At 39.1% G+C, this 21,370-nt stretch overlaps 1 non-coding gene across 1 annotated transcript; it reads right to left on the reverse strand.

Annotated features, from left to right (window-relative positions):
- Window positions 1-675: 675 nt before the first annotated feature.
- LOC112921498 (U6 spliceosomal RNA) lies at window positions 676-782 on the reverse strand. The gene has a single exon (XR_003235257.1). It is a non-coding gene; the product is annotated as a U6 spliceosomal RNA (small nuclear RNA).
- Window positions 783-21,370: the final 20,588 nt, after the last annotated feature.

Consider the following 21,370-nt stretch of genomic DNA (forward strand, 5'->3'; position numbering starts at 1 on the left):
CAAAGTAAGCAGTGTAATGAGGGAGGAAACAACCTTGAATCATAAAGCCAGGATTTTAGTTAGGCTTCTGCTAGTTGCTAGATGACTAAAGGTAAATCCCATCTTGACCACACTTTCCTTAGGGTCTTTGAATAAACTGTATGGTATTTCTAAACTACAAAATATTTACAGTGTAAGGTGATATGATCATACTGTTGATAGTAAAGGCTAGATAGACAAGTAAAATTATCTTGACCAAGACCTTTGTTTTCTAAAGAAGAGAGTTTGTAAACAAAGAAGGAAGCCAAGTTTATCTGCTATAACTAAATGACAGGGAACAAATCAAGATATCCTATTCCTTGAATGTCTATTCAAAACATGATAGAGTTAGTGGTTGTTGGTTATCAGAGTCTCATATATCTGCTTCTACATTCAGTCTGTGCTCTATTGTTCAAGACGAAGCATGTGGAAAAAAAAAATCCAACCTCATCCAGATAAGTAGTTGGAAAAGGGAGAGGTATCTCAACAGCTTCTCAGATTTGCTTGTGGCTTTCCCCACCCCTTTTTTTTTAGTTTATTTATTTATTTAGTAATCTCTACACCCAGCATTGGGACTTGAACTCACAATCCGAAGATCAAGAGTCACCTGTTCTGACTGAACCAGCCTGGCAGCCGGCCTATGACTCTCTCTTTATTTTAATTATGGAACGCTTCATGAATTTGCATGTCATCCTTGTGCAGGGGCCATGCTAATCTTCTCTGTATTGTTCCAATTTTAGTATATGTACTGCCGAAGTGAGCACTGGCCTATGACTCTTGATCTTTTATACTACACCTAACTACCAAATGATAGTTTCTTAAACATTAGTAACAATATAGAATCTGAAGCCATATAAATGAACTTTTTGTACTCTGTTTACCAAAATCCATTGAGCTATTTTGCACTTTGAATAGACCTTCAAGTGGTTCACTGAGTTATACAGATCTCCAAGGTTTTGACACATTTAGTTGCACAATATTAAAAAAATATCAAATTCATTAATGTCACCACCATCATCAAATTAATCAGAAGAGTCTTCAAACATGGATAACCTGTGAAGTTCACTGGGGTAGATACAAGTTTTCTGGATTTCTAATTTTCACTTGAAAGCTCAAATTTTATCACAAATACTGGCACAGATACTGTTAGTTATTTTCTTTAAACGAGTAAGTTCACTTTATTTTTGATAAAATATCTGCCAAACACTGAAGCTTGAAAAACCATAATTTGTTTGCCAGACCTTTTTTTTTTCTTTTTTTTTTTTTAAGTAAAAATGGTGTTGCATAAAAAAAGGGACTCTTCTTTAGGCTGCACGGGTGTTTTTCTTCAAGATGATCATTCTACTTTGACATGCAAGACTACCTTATGTGTATTCTCATTTTGTCACACTGAAGATTAAAAGGATATGAATTTAAGGGTCAACATTTGATACAATTAATAATTTCACTGCTTAAGGCCATTCTTAGGTAAGATTGGCCCTCTCCCCTTTTTGCAAATATGTGATGGTGAAGAATATACTGACTACTAATAGCTTGATGCCAGTATCTTGAGTCATGTTAAGGTGACAGCATTTTTGACCATCACCGTTTTTGCACTGTTGGTGCAGATATCAATGCAGCAAAAGAGGCAAATAATGTCTTGATATTGGTATGAAAATACTTTGACCTCAAAGGCTTCCTGAAAGGGTCTCAGTGCCTCCCAAGTTTGATCTGCGAACTATATATTTTGAGAATCATTGCTCAACCTTCCCTGCCTCAAAGTTTGCACTGTAACTTTCTCTAAAACTTCTGAAACAGACCATACATAGAGAAAAGGCTGGAAAAGAACTGGGGAGGCCAATACTCGGATGTTTACAAGGAACCTTATGAAGAGAACTTTTATCTTCTCCTGCCCCCTTGTGGTCAACCATCAATACAACAGTTGGTTACCTTCAGGACTGTTCTATGTAAGACAAAGGAAAATGGTTTCCTCTTTGATGTGGTGTCAGTATTTTATAGCCATACTTCCCTCATTCTCTTCTAGATCCAAGTGTGTTTGATACTTTAGTGACTAAAACCCAGGAGAATAAATTGTCATCATGATAAAGGCTGAGGATAGGGACTCTGGTGAAAATAATTGGTCTAGTTACTCTCAGGGACGGTACCACAGGTCTTGGCTACCTTTATCTGTGAAAACCTTTGCTACCTTTCCATGGAGGAACTAACTATAATCCTCGAGTTTTTCCTCTTACTTTTTCTATGCCCAAAGCAAGTTAAAGGGAGAAAAAGCAGGATTCTAAGTGTCGTCCTATGTAGTCATAAAGGGGAGGCTGACCCAGGATCTAAAAAGCTGTCTTCTGTGCCTCATTCTGTTTTCACTGAGATCTCCTGAAGAAAAACAAAATCTGCACAGATGTTCTAAAACCTGCCCTCTTCACACTTTATGGTGAATTGCCAGATGTGGATGTTTGATAGAAATCTGAAGATTAGGGTTACCAGACGTGTCCATGTATCATTGAAGCTAGCACCTAACTGGGGACCTGAAGTGAAATGAGGGATGGGGATAAGAAGGGAACCTGGGGCTGGGGCCACAGGCAGAGAGAGCAGCAGAGCCTTTGGGTTTTACTCTACCCACTTCCCTCTCTCTTCCCCTCTTGCCAAGCTACTTGTGCTGAGGTGAGAGCTAAAGCACTCTGGGCTGAGGGGAGTTGTTGTACACAGCCTAGAGAAGATGGAGAGAAAGAGAGAGAGAGAAGGGAAGACACGACACGACACGCTGCGGGGTAGGGGTGGAGCTGGAGGGAAGCCATGTGGCTCTGGTCTCCAGGAGCCCATGAAGCAGGGTTATTCATAGATAAGGAACTAGGGTGCAAAGCTGAAGGTAAGCTGGAAACCATGAGTAACAAACTACAAAGGTAGAGATGGAAATTCAGAACTCTGCCAGGCTGAGCTGAGAGAGAAGGGAGCAAATAAGAAGTGGGAGCCAACTGTAGTCCTTTGTCCAAGCCTCTAACCCATTTCACAGAAGGGGAATTCTTCACATTTATGCTAATGTCAAAGGCAGGGGAGGGATTGAGGTCATCCCAAATCCTTCCTATGCATATTTTTCCATTGCCTCTCCTGGCTCCAGCCCACCTGGAAATGTTCTAGCAAACAGCTTGTTATTCCCCCAGTGAGTCAAGTCATGTTATCACTAGTTTTCCAGGCTGGTTTCCACTGCTCCACAGTCTCTGAAGAGTGTCCCCTTGTGGCGCTCTCTGCATTCACCCACCAGATGCCATCTGAGATGTCCTGACCGCTTGAGACAGGGCCACTGCCACAAGTTCCCACTGCACCCCACACTTACCCCTAGTTTCATACTCACAGCTTTATGCTGCATACCCTCAGCACGATGAGGCTGGGACTGTTGACATCCCTCTTGTATTCCTGCTCCCAGCACAGTGTTTAAAGATGGGAGTCCCACAGTGAAAACTTTCTGATCCCACTTTGGGAACTCTTAGATCACTTGAGCACACATACTTCTGAGGAATTCCTCTCATGCTTGAAGACATAGCTCAACAGCTCCCTCTCCTTGAAGTCCTCCTTCCCTGAGGTACCCAATCCCACTAATACTCCTTTCTCTGTGGCTAGTGCCCATGATTTGTACTGATGGTGGCATATAGCTAACTGGCCTGCAAGAGATTTAGTTCATTGTAGGTGGATTTTCCCCACAGGAGTTCCAGCTACTTGCTGGCAGAGGACACTCCCAGCCCCATTCCCTCCTAGTTTACCTTGTACAGAAGTCACTGTAAAATATGCACTAATTTCATATTTTTCTCTTGGAAACAAGGACTTTGTGGTGATTAGCAGGTTGGACTTGAATGATGTAAGATAAAGCACCACTTCCAATTACAATTCTCAAAAAGGATTGGACTTAAAGAAGACATTTAAAGTGAATTTTGCTAAATTAACCTGTTTATTCACAGACTTCCATCATCATGTCTAAGATGCATTCAGGTGGAAAACATTTTTAGCTCAATGTGAAGAGGAGGCTTGGTATAGTAGAAAACTCACAGATTTACAATCAGACAAACTTGAGTTTAAATCCCACCTGCACCCCTTAGTCTTTGAACACATTACTTAACCTAATAATTGTTGTCAGGCAGGCAGAGAGATCAAGCATAGGAATTAGTAGTAGTAGTAGTAGTAGTAGTAGTAGAAATAGTAGTAGTAGTAGTAGTAGTAGTAGTAGTAGTAGGCAGTGAGCAGATAAAATTTTCTGTAATAAAATATGAAACTGGAGTATACCCAGAACTTAGGGATAAGCACTTATAAGTGCTCAAATAGCATTTATAAGTAGATCTGGAGCCTCTTTCAACTACAAAGATGGAAACTGAATTCAAGGGCAGCCCGGGTGGCTCAGCAGTTTAGCGCCGCCTTCAGCCCAGTGTGTGATCCTGGAGACCCAGGATCGAGTCCCGCGTCAAGCTCCCTGCATGGAACCTGGTTCTCCCTCTGCCTCTCTCTCTCTATATCATGAATATATAAATAAAAATTTTTAAAAAAGGAAACTGAATTCAAACAGGTTAAGCAGAAGAGAGAACTAGTCAATCATAAGTCTGATATGTGTCTAGTTTCAGCCACATATGGATCCAGAGGTTCAAATGATCTCAGAGCTCTGTCTTGCTCTCCATGCCTTGAGCAGACTCTCTCCATAGCGCGAGTAAGAGGACTCAACAGTCCAGCTGTTCATCCCACAAAGTCAGCAAATCCAGAGGGAAACAGAAATGAGTCCCTGGGGCCAGGGGTGAGGAAGCACCAAGTCAGAACCCCATAGAATGGAGAAGGGCCATTTCCTAAAGCAAAGCTGGGTGGTTTTACCAGAGGAAGTGGGCATATGCTGCATAGGCAAACACAAGAGTCGCACACTAAAGCCAGTTTGAATTAATTATGCCCGGAATGTTTTACTTATCTCCAGAGATCTTGGAGATAATCAACTTCCTGATGCCTTTCTAAGAAATATGTAAGTATTGAATTATGGTAATGATGACTAACATATGTTGAACTTACTGCCTACAAGTGCTGTGCTTTGTAGCATAAAGTGCTGAATGCTTTATACAGATGATCTCCTTTCATCCTCCCCACTTCCCACTGAGGAAGGCACTGTTATCTCCTTGATTCAGATGAGGACAGAGGCACAGAAAAGTCATTGCCCAAGGGGGTGGAGTCAGAATTCTAACCCCAAGATTCCCATGTGAGGGCTTGCACACCTAACCAGCACAACACCTGCACCTGACCACACGCATAATCTACCATCTGCAACATAGTGCACATAGTTCTTTACACACTGGTCTCCAGCATCCCGCAGTTACTGAGCAGAGCAGATATTATGTTAATATCACTTAAAGATGACGTAAGTAGCGGTGAACTATTATTTTCATTTCACCTCCTTTGACTGTAAAAGGGCACTGATAACATGTACATTGTTGAATGGTCCAAGACTTAAATGAGGCAATATTTACAAAGCAGTTGGTGTGGTGCCTGACACACAATAAGCTGCTGGTGGTGTTGTTGTCATTATCAGGCTAATCAATTGTGTTTGCACCTGGCTGTCCTGGGGATAGAGGACCTGAGTAGGATGGGGTATCTGCATGTACTGAACCCCTCAGCAGTTGCGTGGATCTATGACAGGGATATCTGAACATCTGGTCTTCCTTCTTTGTTTTCATGGAGGAGTTTCTCCATAGCCAAGGGTGCTCCAGGAGATGCCCAATGGGTGCTCCTGCAGGGCCAAACATGAGAGGCGGGGAGTCCTGTCTAGCTTAAGGAAATGTGCCAGTGGTGTTCTTTGCCCCTGCAACCCTTCTGGAGCTGGTCAGGGCAGGAAGCTGTAAGTGAAATTCGATAGAAAGCTCCTACCCTCATGGCCATTCCCATCTCCGATATCTCCCTCATGCCACTAGAAACTCTGTGCATTAGTGGTTTATTTCAGTTAGGGAGGAGGACTGCCAGACAAGCAGGAGCTAGCTACTGTGAGTTGGATACTGTCTAGCACAAGGATTCTTTTTTTTTTTTTTAATTTTTATTGGAGTTCAATTTGCCAACATATAGCATATCACCCAGTGCTCATCCCGTCAAGTGCCCCCTCAGTGCCTGTTACCCAGTCACCTCCATCCCCCCGCCCACCTCCCTTTCCATCACCCCTTGTTCGTTTCCCAGAGTTAGGAGTCTCTCATGTTCTGTCTCCCTCTCTGATATTTCCCACTCATTTTCTCTCCTTTCCCCTTTATTCCCTTTCACTATTTTTTATATTCCCCAAATGAATGAGACCATATAATGTTTGTCCTTCTCCGATTGACTTACTTCACTCAGCATAATACCCTCCAGTTCCATCCATGTTGAAGCAAATGGTGGGCATTTGTCATTTCTAATGGCTGAGTAATATTCCATTGTATACATAAACCACATCTTCTTTATCCATTCATCTGTTGATGGACACCAAGGCTCCTTCCACAGTTTGGCTATTGTGGACATTGCTGCTATAAACATCGGGGTGCAGGTGTCCCGGCGTTTCACTGCATCTGTATCCTTGGGGTAAATCCCCAGCAGTGCAATTGCTGGGTCGTAGGGCAGATCTATTTTTAACTCTTTGAGGAACCTCCACACAGTTTTCCAGAGTGGCTGCACCAGTTCACATTCCCACCAACAGTGCAAGAGGGTTCCCCTTGCTCCACATCCTCTCCAACATTTGTGGTTTCCTGCCTTGTTAATTTTCCCCATTCTCACTGGTGTGAGGTGGTATCTCATTGTGGTTTTGATTTGTATTTCCCTGATGGCAAGGGATGTGGAGCATTTTCTCATGTGCTTGTTGGCCATGTGTATGTCTTCCTCTGTGAGATTTCTGTTCATGTCTTTTGCCCATTTCATGATTGGATTGTTTGTTTCTTTGCTGTTGAGTTTAATAAGTTCTTTATAGATCTTGGAAACTAGCCCTTTATCTGATAAGTCATTTACAAATAATCTTCTCCCATTCTGTAGGTTGTCTTTTAGTTTTGTTGACTGTTTCTTGTGCTGTGCAGAAGCTTTTTATCTTGATGAAGTCCCAATAATTCATTTCTGCTTTTGTTTCCCTTGCTTTCATAGATGTATCTTGCAAGAAGTTGCTGTGGCCAAGTTCAAAAAGGGTGTTGCCTGTGTTCTCCTCTAGGATTTTGATGGAATCTTGTCTCACATTTAGATCTTTCATCCATTTGAATTTATCTTTGTGTATATGTAAGAGAATGGTCCAGTTTCATTCTTCTGCACATGGATGTCCAATTTTCCCAGCACCATTTATTAAAGAGACTGTCTTTTTTCCAGTGGATAGTCTTTCCTGCTTTGTCAAGTATTAGTTGACCATAGAGTTGAGGGCCCATTTCTGAGTTTTCTATTCTGTTCCATTGATCTATGTCTGTTTTTGTTCCAATACCACACTGTCTTGATGACCACGGCTTTGTAGTACAACCTGAAATCTGGCATCGTGATGCCCCCGGCTCTGGTTTTCTTTTTTAATATTCCCCTGGCTATTCGGGGTCTTTTCTGATTCCACACAAATCTTAAAATGATTTGTCCCAACTTTCTGAAGAAAGTCCATGGTATTTTGATAGGGATTACATTAAATATGTCTAGCACAAGGATTCTTAAGTTCTTTGTGCTCTGGCCCTTCTGACACTTGGGGGAAGTCTATGGACCCCTTCTCAGAAAATATTTTTGAATGCATGTTTTAAGACAGATGACAAGGGAAACCAATGATATTGAAATATAGTTATTAAAATAATTTTTAAAATTATGGTACAATATATGTACCTTTTTATTAATCCATAGCTACCATCATGTCAAAGTCCTGATGAGAGTTTATGATCTTTAAACTCTCTGCAACCACCGTAGTGTGCTCTGAAAATATCTGCAACTCCCATGGTGAGAGTCAAGTCAGAGGCACTTAGCAATTGCTGCTGGAGTGTGTTGCTTATGCTTGTAATGGAAAGAAATGCCTAATTTCAGCTTGAGGTTATGGAAAAAAAGTAATTTTTTTCTTATCCAAGATCTAAGACCTTTGAATTCTTCTCTCCAAAGAGTCCAGCTCCCTAGGTTAAAAACAAGAAAACAAAAAACACTTGCTCTAAGAGCTTAAATTAAGAATTCACTGCAAGAAACTGATGTCAAGAACTCCGATAGAAGAGGATGGGAAAAGGAGAAACACTTAGATAGTGGTCTCATATTTTAGGATGCCTAAGAAATCTGGAAAGTTTATTGATGTTGTAGGCTCTGCTCCCGCAGATTCTGGTTCAGCAGGTCTAGGGGTGGGGTCTGGGATTCCTCCCAAGGCTCTTTTGGAATTAGAACTCAGGTCTATCTGCCCCCAGAGCCTGAGACTCTATACACTCTATACATTCAATACACTCCCTGACCATCTGGAGATAAGAGTAGGGTCAGGATATCACCAAGGAAACCAGCATCTGGGATATCCAGGATATTGTACAAGGCACAGCTCATGTCAAAGCAGGCTTTGAATCCATACTGCACCACCAGAGGGACATATAATGGAAGACTAAAGACCTCCTGGCAATTTTACAGCCTACTTTATGGCTGATCTGGCTCCATCTCCTACTACCACTGCCCCAACTGTCAAACAGTTGTCCTTTGACCATCAGGTAAGTAGCCCAGCTCTTCCTGGTTCCATTTGCTCTGCCTAAGAGAAAAATAGACATACATCTTCACTCAGAAGACTACAGTTCTTCTTGTACCCATTGTTTGGCCTTATTGGAATGGGCAGCAAAAGACAGCACATACCAAACATCTGAAAATGTCCCCTGTTAACAGAGCCATCTAGTTTCTTTTAGTTTCCATCTGTTGAATTGAAAGCTCAAATTGCAGCAGAATGTTTTCATAGGCAACATTCCCATGCCTCTCTCCACACACTTTAAGACACAATTAGTACACTGTGAGAGAAACAAAAGCACATTCCTCATGGAATTCCAAGGCAGGGAATTCAGAGGCCACTGCCAGTGGGAAGTTCAATTCACCTCATTTCATTTATGGGGCCTTGCAAGAGCCGAGAGATGAGCCCTTAATTCTCCCACACCTCTTCTGCTCCAACTCTGGGCATTCAGTCATTGACTGTTCCTTACGAGATTTACATCAGGAGCTGGTAACCTTTCAGAAATGTTATTCCAAGTACTCATTCATTCATTCCCTTCTGGAAATAAAAGGGCAGTTGCCTATCTTCTGCCAAAAGGTAGGTTGGCCTGAAATTTTAACTAGGGCTACCAAAGATCACCCACTCTCCCAGATTTTCTGCAGCTTTTGAGGAGCAAAGGTAGATTTTCTCCAAACTCCTTCCTTGAAGGGAGAAGCTTCCCCAACCCTTATATCATGTAAGTCTCAAAACCATATATTGAACTGATATTGGTAAACACTAAGAATATCTGTTAAACCTTCCTAGATGTCTATAGTAGGCTGGTTTTTTTCAATCGAGATGTAATTAACATGTAACATTATGTTAATTTCAAGTGTACAACACAATGATCCCTTATTTGTGTCTGTTACCAAATGATCACTACAGTGAGTCTAGGTAACATCATCACCACACACAGTTTCAATTTTGTTTTCTTATAATGAGAACTTTTAGGATCTACCCTCTTAGCAACCTTCAAGTATACAATACAGAATTGTAACTGTAGTCATCATGCTATACATTATGTCTCTAGGACTTATTTATCTTATAATTGGAAATTGTAACTTTTGGTCCCTTTTACCCATTTTGTCCACCCCAGCCTCCTACCTCTGGATACCACCAATCTGTTCTCTATATTTATTAGCTTTGTTGTTGTTGTTGTTGTTGTTGTTTTGGGGGGGGGTTGTTTTGCCTTTTTTTTTTTTAAGATTCCACATATAAGTGAGATCATGTGGTATTTGTCTTTCTCTGTTTGACTTATTTCACTCAGTGTAATGCCCTGAAGGTCCACCCATGTTGTCACAAACAGCAAGATTTCCTCCTTTTAGTTCTAAATAGTATTCTATTTTATATGCTGTATGTTCTTCAACAATTCATCTGTCAATGGACACTCTGTGTCTTGGATATTATGAATAATGTTGCAACCGGCTTCTTCAAGTAATAAATTCTTGATACCCCCAACCCCCTCACAAGCCCCTCACTGCTTCCCTCACAATCTCGCTATACTCCCATTACAACAAATTGGATAAATAACCTTTTCCAATCTTTCACTGCCTCTACCTCTGATTCATACACCATTTGGCATGTTTGGCCCTATTTTTTCAGGGTCTTAGGCTCCCACACTCAGCCCTGCCCTAGTTCAAATCCTGCCCCTTTATGGCTGCTCATTTCCTCTCCTGCTTACCTGGGAGAATGTCCTATTTCAGTCCTGGCTCCTTTGCTTCATTGATTTCTGCATCTCTGAAGCCACAGCTCTGTTTGGGGAGATAGCTCCTCCTTCAGAATCACCCTCTTTGCCCAGGAGTTATGTCTGGCCCTGGGGAACTAATGGTGGCCTGGACAGATCAGGAAATGTTGCTCTTGGGACACACTGCAGATAAGTTATCAGATTCCTGGTGGCACTCTGTCATTTCCACAGCAGGAATCTGTCTGGTAACTCTTAACACAGTGGCTTTTCAAAGTCCTCTGGATTTTCTGCCCTTCTCACCCAGAACTGTGCTATTTTGCAGCCCTTAAGTATGTATCCTGCCTCCTTGACTCTACTCCCACTCATCTATTTTATAGAGTGAAAAATAATAATGAAATCAAGGCTAGGAATTCTGGGCTTAGCTCTGGATCTATCATCAACTAACTGTCTCCATAGGCCTCAATTTCTCATCAGTGAAGTAAGATGTGGGTGTATGTCATCTCTGAGACCCCTTTAACATATGCCTTACCCATGTTAGGGATGGGGAGATATCAGGGCAGACCTCCAACAGCCCTTGACCAAAGGATGATGGAATTTTAAGGCTTACAGTCTTCAACAGAGAAGACGGTAACTTTGGAAAATCAACCTATCTAGGGACATGAAAGCTGTATAAGCACTTAGAAGCAGAATCTAAGCTTAACCAGAAGTGCTATGGAAACCAGAGAAAAGGTTCCCTTTAGCTTGCCAGCAGTGGAGCGCCTGTGGAAGCAGTGGGAACAGCTGAGCAAACATAATTACAATAACTTCTAAAGTTTGTAAGATATTATATAAGAAGGAAACAGCCCACACCCCTGGGATCTCTGTGGGTAATATCTATGCCTAAGAATTTGATCCTGGATTATATTAGAGAACAACTGTAGTTTCAAAGCTTTTGCCAGTTCTTTATATTTTTTCATGATGAAGTCATAAAGCAAATAATTCCTTGTTTAGCTGAGCCAAAAATGAATTCTTATATATGCAAAGTCAAGACAAAACCTCATTTGGAATGGTGGGAGAGATCTATGGTGCTTCACATGAATTGAGAAGCAGTCCTCAGATAACTGGGTAGAAAGATGGATGGAGCAATTCAAGTGACATCCAGAAGAGAGTTGGTAGGACCAAAGGGAAATTTTCTGGAACTGGGAGAGTAGACGAATTTTAAAAAATAATGTTTATGTAGCAATGTCTGATGTCCAATTGTTTTTTTTTCTTCCTTGAGCTGCAATTGGCCTACATAACCTTATTATTTCTGAAATTATTGATAGCAGGCAACAGTCTGTTGTCAGTGGAATTTGGCAAAATGAAGAGAAAAGGATGATTCCCAGTTGAAATCGAGTGGGTCTACAGGAGGAGACAGCAGCTGGGAAAGAGTTGGTTAATGAACAAGGAACAGGAGAGATGTGGGTGCCAAAAAGAGGGTGAGGCTGAAAATAAAGAAGAGAGAAAAATGGTGGAAAAATGTTCCTGAGAAGACACAGGAATTGGATGGAGTCCATGGTATGAAAGGAAGTATTTTCCTTGACTGGGAGGAAGGACTCTCTCTTTCCCTAGAAGCTCTGTCTCAGCAGTTGGCACCACCAATATGAATCCATCTCCATTTCCAGGCCTCCATATTTGGAACCTTATCTGGGCATACCATTTTTCAGACTTTTCTATTATTATCTGCCTGTCACATCCTAGTCCCTCAAAGACTATTTTGCCATGCTTCACATTATGTCAGTCAGCTAAAACATAATGTTTCCTTTTTTAAAATTTTATTTTATTTTATTTTTTTAACATAATGTTTCCTAAGACATGCTGTCCAATATAGTAGCTACTGACTACAAGTGAATATGGAACACTTGAAATGTGGCTAGTCTGAATTGAGACGTGCTGTAAATGTGAAATGCACACCAAGTTGTGAAGACTTGATATGAAAAAGGTGTAAAATAACTCATTTGTTATTTATTGATTAATGTTGAAATGATAATACTTTAGGCATACAAGTTTAAATAAACTATATTATTAAAATTTTAAAAATAAATGGATAAACCATATTATTAAAATAATTTCACCATTTTTAATACTTTTTAAGATGTACCCCCTAGAAAATTTAAATCTTATTTCTCATATTATATTTCTACTGGAAAGCAATGATCTAGACTAATGGATAGTGGCCCAGTTACAGTTCCTATGAGATCATAGTCCCCCTACTTACATGGGAAACTGCTGAGACTATTCTAGATCTTGTAAATCTACCCTCCCACCCTGGCCACTTCCTCCATCAGCTTCCTGAGAAAGACCACTGCCAGGTGATATTTTGAATTTTGCATAATAAAAAATCTTTATTTTACATTTACATTTGATTAATGGATAGTTAAATATAATTTTTCACTCAAAATTTTGTAAGAATTGCTCCATTATTGCTTACCTGCCAATGAGCTCAGGCTTGAACTCATGACCCTGAGATCAAGAGTTGCATGCTCTTTGACTGAGCTTGCCAGGCACCTTACCAATGTGGGTATTTTAAAGGTTGGTATTATTCTGATTCCCAACCCTTACCATGGAATTGTGTTTTTTGTTTGTTTGTTTGTTTGTTTGTTTGTAGCTGTTTTTTTCATCTCAAAGGTTTTAAGCTCTTCTCTTCATCAATGGTATTTCTAAATGTCATGGTTATTATAGTTTGGTGTGGGTATTTCGTGAGTTCGTGTGTGTGTCTTGGACATTTTATGGGTCATTTCAATCCAGAAACTCATGTCCTTTCATTCTCATACTCTTTGTGGGATAATTACATTATCCCTTTCATTTTCTCTGTTCTTTCTTCCCCTGGATGTTGAAATTCCTTGATTGAATCTTTATTTTTGTATTTTTTGGTTTCTATTGTCCATTTCTGAATTATTTTATTTTAAATACTGAAAGAATTCCTGAGCTTTATTTTCCAACCAATATACTGAATATGTAATATTAAATATGTTCCCATTTTGTATTTTTTTTCTGATAGTATTTAGCTCTTATTTCATGGATGCAATATCTTCTTTTATCCCTCTGAAGATATGAATTATAGATTGCTGGGTTTTTTTAAAAAAATTTTCTTCTGTTTTCTGCATTACTATGTTTCTCCTGAGTTTGTGGGGTTTTTTGCTTTGTTTTGTTTTGTTTTTCTGTTTGTCTGATATGTTTTCTGATGGAGTCTTTCCTCAAATGCCTCAGGAGGTTTGACCAATTTTTCACATTTAAGAGCAAGACCTACAAAGCTAGCTATAAACTCTGTGTATGAGGATGGGGATCATCAAATGGCCAGCTTTGCTGCAAGGCAATGGCTGACAGACTTTTTGCATTAGGAGGACCACATATATGTCAGTGCCTAAACATTATTTCTCCAGAAAATGAAACTTCATTTTTGTCTTTAGAGACATATAAGAAGCAAGATAAGGGAAGAGGGCTGCTGGTGTTGATGGTGTGTGTTGGGGGGTAGGGAGGAGGGGTTTTCTCTTTAATGTGTGGACTTTGACTTTACTCCTTCTTTCCTTCACTTATTTATCTATGTATTTAAAGTAAGCTCTGTACCCAATGTGGGGCTTGAACTCACGACCCTAAGATTATGACTTGAGCTGAAATCAAAAGCTGGATGCTCAACTGACTGAGCCACTCAGGCAACTCGAAAGACATCCTTCTGAAACAACAAATATGTATGAGAATTTAAATAGTAACACAAGGCAGAATAATAGACACTATTTACAATTCTAATCTTTTATTGAATTGTTTGATGCACAGACATTTGTAAAACTAGACAAAATAACTTAAAGGAACTGTATTTCATTTTTAATTACTTAATTTCATTAGGCCTTGAGTCTTCCATGAAAATCTTCTATTTGTGAATTGCTCACATCTTGTGAAAATGAGTAGGAAGCGGAATATCAATGTTGCCACTTAAAAATTAAATTCTGAACTACAGCGTACATAAGTCATCTTTTATCCAATCATAATAAAGAGTAATAAACATGTGAAGAAAAGAAGAAATATTTCTAGTAATCAAAAATTTTGTTTCTAGTTATCAAACATCAAGACAACAGAATTTTAAGAAGACAACACTTCATAATTTTGAATTTATAGAGGCCAAAACTATAAATGGAACTTGTCTAAATGATTGGTAGGCATTGACATTTTCAATAGTGAACACAAATGAGTTTTATTTTGTTTTGTTTGAACGCAAAAGATTTTTTTCCAACTTGCCTAAGCTATGGATTCTAAGTACAAAGTTCCTTCCAGAAAAATTAGGCACATCAGTTTGGAGAATTTTGGTCCTACTCGGATGGAAATATTACATACAAAGGTCGTGTGAAGACTTGAATTTGCTCAAACAGCTCCTTTAACACTAAACAGCTTCTATTTTTATCTTAAATAAAGAGAGTGAATGGCAAGGCAGTTCCTAATTCCCTTTTATTCGGGTGGATCAGATGAAGAGTAACAGGAGGAGCCCGCTCTCTTCCTGCTCACCACTAAGATGTCTGTAACCTCCTGTGCTATCCTTACTTTCTAAAGGCTGTGAACAGAACATCACATGCCTGTGGTTCCTAAACCCAAAGCCTCTACTGCAGTGTCACACTGTCAATGACAATTACCTGACACTTTAAGTCACTATTTTTCCATTATATAAATGTTTCTTCAGTCAGATTCACTGTGATATTAGTCCTGTGAGACCCAGAACTCTCTTGGCAGTCAAGTAAATTAGAAGCAAAGTTCAACAATAATCAGGACCCATCCATCAAGGAGTCACACAGTACGTGTCTGAGGAACCGGTACAAAATGCAGAATTAGCACATCATAAGATAACAGAGCAGAATATAACTCAGGAATTGGGCTGGGGGTGGGGCAGCCTAACAGGACCAAAGTTCAACAGTTGCTTGCAGAGAAAGTAAGCATCCAAAAAGGACACCAAGCTGATCTGCCTTGAGATGGTAAATATCTTTTATATGATATCTGTTGTAAAGAGCCTTCTATACTTCAATCCAGGGTAAAGGCTGCGTATGCACTGCCAGTTGAGATATAGATGGCAATTCAAACATATCTATTTTTAACCTTTCAGAGCCAATTGTATCGACTTAGTCCACATTTGCAGATGACGATTTAAGGACACGTTTTTTCCCAAGTGATAAACCATCAAATGCTTGCCTATTCCCAGAAAAGAAAGAAAGAAAAAAGGAAGGGAGAGGGAGGGAGGGAGGGAGGGAGGGAGGGAGGGAGGGAGGAAGGAAGGAAGGAAGGAAGGAAGGAAGGAAGGAAGGAAGGAAGGAGAAATAAGGGCAATGATATTAAGTCTGTTTCTGAAAATATTTAAGAACGTTTTTCAGGAAGTGGTTTGCTTCAATGAGATTACATTGTCACCATCAATCAAGTTTTAACATGCAGGAATCGTAGAGAAGATAACATTTTACTTTAAGCAGTTACTCTTCAGAGTGAGAAAGCCTTGATAACTCAGTGATAACATCACAACCAACAATGTCCTATACTGGTAGAGCTAGTCAAAATACTACTACTACTATTACTACTACAACTACCACTGCTATAACTCCTCCTCCTCCTCCTCCTCCTCCTCCTCCTCCTCCTCCTCTTACTACTACTACTACTACTACTAAAATCTTGCTACTTCCCCCTCCCTGTAATTATAAGCCAGCAATCTCTTTAATATTGCAATAGAGTGATACCAGGACCCATATATGGTGGCAATGCAGACAAATCATTTTTCTGCATAGATTTGTCAAATTTGTAATATTTGACTATCCACATTTTTTTGTCATAACATCGAAATAATATTTATAATTTGATGAAACTTCAGATTCATTTCTGTATCCTGGGAATTCAATCAGTGGTGATGATATTTGATGTTAGTCTTCACTTTGGATAAATATCGACTTGAACATTGATCCAGTTGTCATCCATATGTGCTGCATCTCTATTTTTTCTTTGTGGAATTTCACTTTTTAAAATTCCTTTATTGTCATCTTAGTGGAATTTTGAAAGGGTGAAAAAATAAATACACATGATGTTTTAGAGAACATTATACTTTAAACCTCATCAGTTACCTTATGATCATAAAAATGGATGACACATCCATGTTCTAGAAATTCTTCCACATACTTTATGTATAGTAACTCTTTTAATTTCTCAGATGAGGAACTTGCTCACTTACTAAGCTAATTAGTGCCCAAGTCAGGACTCAAACAAAACATTTTGGCTTTGGAGTTTATGCTTTTAATCTACAGACCAGCTTTCCTTTTCTTCTTTTTTTCCATAAAAGGGGCAGTAATTGTTGATATGGTCATTTTGTTACATACACTCTGCTACTTTATTAAGGATAAAAGTAAACGGTATAAAAGGAAAGCACTTAAAAATATAAAAACATGTAAGCTATTATTTAGTCTATATTGCAATATTCATTGGTAGGCCCTGTAAACAAGCATTTTCTTCTGATTCCTTAACATATAATGGGATGACTGTGCTTCTCAAGAAGGATAGTTATTATTTTTTCAGAGCTGTATCTCCACTGCCCAGAACACCGCCTGTGCACATTTGCCACTCAATACATACTTCTTGCAAGAACAAATGGGTTTGAGTTGAGATAATGTAGTATTTATGGATTTTCATTTCTCTTCATTCATCTATTTCTTATAATAAACTATTCCCCCATATGACTAAATATTTTTCTAAAACATTTCACATTTGTGAAAAGTCCATCATATGGAGCCACTTATTTAACTAATTAACTAATTAGTTTAATTATTTAACTAATTCTCTTTGCTGCAAAGTTAATTTTTTCCTAAAATCTCATTTTTTTTTCATTTTTATTTATTTATGATAGTCACACAGAGAGAGAGAGAGAGGCAGAGACACAGGCAGAGGGAGAAGCAGGCTCCATGCACCGGGAGCCCGACGTGGGATTCGATCCCGGGTCTCCAGGATCGCACCCTGGGCCAAAGGCAGGCACCAAACCGCTGCGCCACCCAGGGATCCCTAAAATCTCATTTTTATATAAGTTCAAGGGATAGCCTTGTGCAGAAATTTTTCTGCATACCTATGACCAATTATTTTCGCAAAATAGATTTTAAAATGTACAACTAGATCAATGAGCATGAATATTTTTAAAGTAGTATGATTTAGTAGCTTATAATAGTAATAATAATATATTACAACTAACACTTATTGAACACTTACTCTATACCATTTTACTAAGAGCTTTACCCATACTGTCTTTTTGAACTATTACAGTGACCCTAGAATTCTAGTACTATTGGTGTTCCATTTTACATAAAAGAAAACCTAAGCTGAGAAAGTAAATTTCCTGAAGCCACACAATAAATGGTGGAAGCAGGATTGGAAAAAGGCAAAATGACCCCAGGGCCTAATTCCATCCTTTTTTTTTTTTTTTCCCCCTGCAAATAACGACTTTTTTTTTTCTTTTTAAGTTTTTAATTCCAATTAATGTACAGTGTTATATTAGTTTCAGGTGTATAATATAGTGACTCCACACTTCCTTACAATACCTGGTGCTCATCATAAGTGCACTCCTTAATCCTCATCACCTATTTCACTCATCCCCCCCCCCCCCCACCTTACTCCTCTGTGGTAACCATCAATTTATTCTCTATAGTTAAGAATCTATTTCTTGATTTCTCTCTCTCTCTCTTGCCTCCTTTACTTGTTTGTTTTGTTCCTTACATTCCACATATGAGTAAAATCATATGATATTTGTCTTTCTCTGACTGGCTTATTTTGCTTAGCATTATACCCTCTAGATCCTTCTATGTTGTTGCAAATGGCAAGATTTCATTCTTTTTTATGGCTGAATAATATTCCAGTGTGTATGTGTGTGTGTATATACACGTGTAAATGAATGGCCTGACTCCATTTTTTAAAATGAAAGTCTGAGAATAAATTTGCTTAGTTTGTACCTAATGTCCATTATTTACTAGCTATGAGAACTATGGAGATTACTTAGTGTCTTTAGCTTTGGTTTTCTGTAAAATGAGGTCAGTCATAGTAAGAGTAAAACAAGAAAATGTAAATAAAACTTGTACTAGTGCTGATACATACGAGTGCAACATAAATTAGGTACCATTTTTTATTTTGTTATTTATAGAGCTCAAATATACCTTGCATATTTTTAATAAAACTCTTACGATTTACATTCACACCAGCAGTGTGGCCAACAGATTTATATCCAAAAGTGCCAAGAAAAATAATATACCAAACAGATGACCTACATATAACAGAACCCACTTCCTGTTGCTTGTACCTTAAATATTCATCTTAAAAATGTTATTTAGATTTTCCCCACTAAGTTTCCTTTCTATTCTTTGCCATGGTGTTCATTTTGGAAAGATGAATGTAAATAATTAAAGTGGACAATTGACAGAATAATTTTGGTAAATGAAACTCTTAAATTAATATTTTATGAAACCTCTGGTTGGGATCCCTGGGTGGCGCAGCGGTTTGGCGCCTGCCTTTGGCCCAGGGCGCGATCCTGGAGACCCGGGATCGAATCCCACGTCAGGCTCCCGGTGCATGGAACCTGCTTCTCCCTCTGCCTGTGTCTCTGCCTCTCTCTCTCTCTCTGTGACTATCATAAATAAATAAAAATTAAAAAAAAAGAACTCTTTAAAAAAAAAAAAAAGAAAGAAAGAAACCTCTGGTTAATAAGGTATTGTTTGAAATTGTAGATAATCTTATCATTATCCTAAAATTAAAAAAAAAAATTGTATTCAACTTATTTAAACTAAAAAAAGAAAAATAGTTCACCCACTGTGGTGTTTTCTCTTCTATGCATACAAGATGCTGGAGGAAGAGAAAGAAGAAATAACTGGGTACTTGGGACTCTGCTTGACATTCAAATCACTAACAAAATAGAGACATATTTAACTTACATATGTTATTATTTATTTCATTCAATCTTTATCATATTCTTCTGCAACACCATTTTTAGCTACTACCTAGCATTCCATTGCATGGATAAATAATAATTTATTTAATAAATCTCCTCTAATTGGGCAACTAGACCATTTCTATTTTTTCCCTAATAAGCAATGTTGAGCTGAATCTAATTATAGCCCATCTTTGTACCATCTGATGATTTCCTTGAATTAAAGATGTGTCTTTTAACCATTGCTCCTTAGAACTAAAACCAATATAACACTATAAGTTAACTATGCTGGAATTAAAATTAAAAATTTAATTTAAAAAAGAAAGTTAAAAATAGAACTGTTTTAAATGTAGCACTATGCACCCTCTTGCCTTTAGGGCAAGTCTCAAACCAAACTGTTAGTTCTACCTTGCTGTGACAGTTTCTCCAGTGGCACCTACCAAAGTGTTAAATTTCCGGTCTTATGGTTTCACAGCCAGTCCTTTTAAATCTCTCACAGTGCTCATCCCTGGCTGTGCTCACTGCTAAACAATGCATACTTCGGGGTGCAGGTGTCCGGCATTTCATTGCATCTGTATCTTTGGGGTAAATCCCCAGCAGTGCAGTTGCTGGGTCGTAGGGCAGGTCTATTTTTAACTCTTTGAAGAACCTCCACACAGTTTTCCAGAGTGGCTGCACCAGTTCACACCTGCACCCCGATGTTTCTAGCAGCAATATCCACAATAGCCAAACTGTGGAGGGAGACTTGGTGTCCATCGACAGATGAATGGATAAAGAAGATGTGGTTTATGTATACAATGGAATATTACTCAGCCATTAGAAACGAAAAATACCCACCATCTGCTTCGACATGGATGGAACTGGAGGGTATTATGCTGAATGAAGTAAGTCAATCGGAGAAGGACAAACATTATATGGTCTCATTCATTTGGGGAATATAAATAATAGTGAAAGGGAATAAAGGGGAAAGGAGAAAAAATAAGTGGGAAATATCAGAAAGGGAGACAGAACATGGAAGACTCCTAACTGGGAAACGAACTAGGGGTGGTGGAAGGGAAGGAGGGCAGGGGCTGGGGGTGACTGGGTGGCGGGCACTGAGGGGGGCACTTGACGGGATGAGCACTGGGTGTTATTCTGTATGTTGGCAAATTGAACACCAATAAAAAATAAATTTATTATTAAAAAAAAAAATAAACAATGCATACTTGTACCACGCAGAGCCATTGATCTCCTTCAACACACTTCAAATACAGTGGCAAAAAAAAAAAAAAAAAATACAGTGGCAAGATAAGCTGGGGGTAATATATGAGGCAAATTGTGGATTTAGAGCCTCATATTACCAATTGTTGCTGGCTTGAAGCATGTCCTCAGCTTTCCCAGCATCTCGTGTCCCATCTCCCTCAGATATTTTCTGTTTCCTGAGCCTAGACCGACACTGTTCTGTTCTATTAGGCTGAGCCAAAGGACTGCTTTTGACCTACAAAAACCTGACAAGGCTGAGAGATTTCTTTGCCCACGGGAGAACACAGCAACCATTTGTCATGCTATGAAGCTGTTCAAAATCTGTGTAAACCCTTCCTATACTGGGGGTAATGTCCATCTTTTAAATCTTGTTCTCCTTAGGGTGATGCCAGAAACTCACTTTCCAGATTTCTTGAGACTAGACTATATGAATGTAGCCCAGGTTCCTCCAATCAGATGTAAGATTTTTGGCTGTGTAGAGAATGCCAGGAAGAGTTATTCCTTCTTTAAAGAGAGATAAGGATAGAGGGAGAGACTGGGAGGAGAAGGAAATTCTAGGATGCTCTAAAGTTCTATTTCTTGATCTGGTTGGTGATTATATGGAAGTTTACCTTGCAATCATTCTTTTAGGTTTTCTGCATTTTTTGCTTGTGCATTATTCTTCATTAAAAAAAAAATTTAAACTCAATTCTGGTAAAGATAGGGGGAGACAAGGAGCTTCCAGAAGGCAGACAGCAGCTCTGGAAGTTGTCCCAAACGCTGATCAGCAGTGTGAGCTGCAGCCCTGGCATTTACTGTGCTCTGTGGGAGCAGTCCT

This window comes from Vulpes vulpes, chromosome 6 (genome assembly GCF_048418805.1).
Source record: "Vulpes vulpes isolate BD-2025 chromosome 6, VulVul3, whole genome shotgun sequence".
NCBI lineage: Eukaryota > Metazoa > Chordata > Mammalia > Carnivora > Canidae > Vulpes > Vulpes vulpes.